Below are 237 nucleotides of genomic sequence, written 5' to 3'. Positions count from 1 at the left end.
TTTTTTTTTTTTTTGAATGCCAAAACACCACCCACAGCACTATCCTGAGCATCTGTTTGTCACTGCAAAGTTTTCCGATGCACGAGTTAACCCTCTGTGCTGCAGAGTTGCCATATGGCAACAATTAATTTCTACTCATTTCCTTGTTGTTCTGGGAAAAAATACAATATTGCACTATGGGAATTAAAAGTGCAGGCCTTAAAGGGATAGTTCACCCAAAAATGAAAATGTGATGTT

Source organism: Sinocyclocheilus grahami, unplaced genomic scaffold, assembly GCF_001515645.1.
Source record: "Sinocyclocheilus grahami isolate Dianchi unplaced genomic scaffold, SAMN03320097.WGS_v1.1 scaffold24382.1, whole genome shotgun sequence".
NCBI classification, from domain to species: Eukaryota; Metazoa; Chordata; class Actinopteri; order Cypriniformes; family Cyprinidae; genus Sinocyclocheilus; species Sinocyclocheilus grahami.
Note: the sequence above shows the minus strand (reverse complement) of the source record.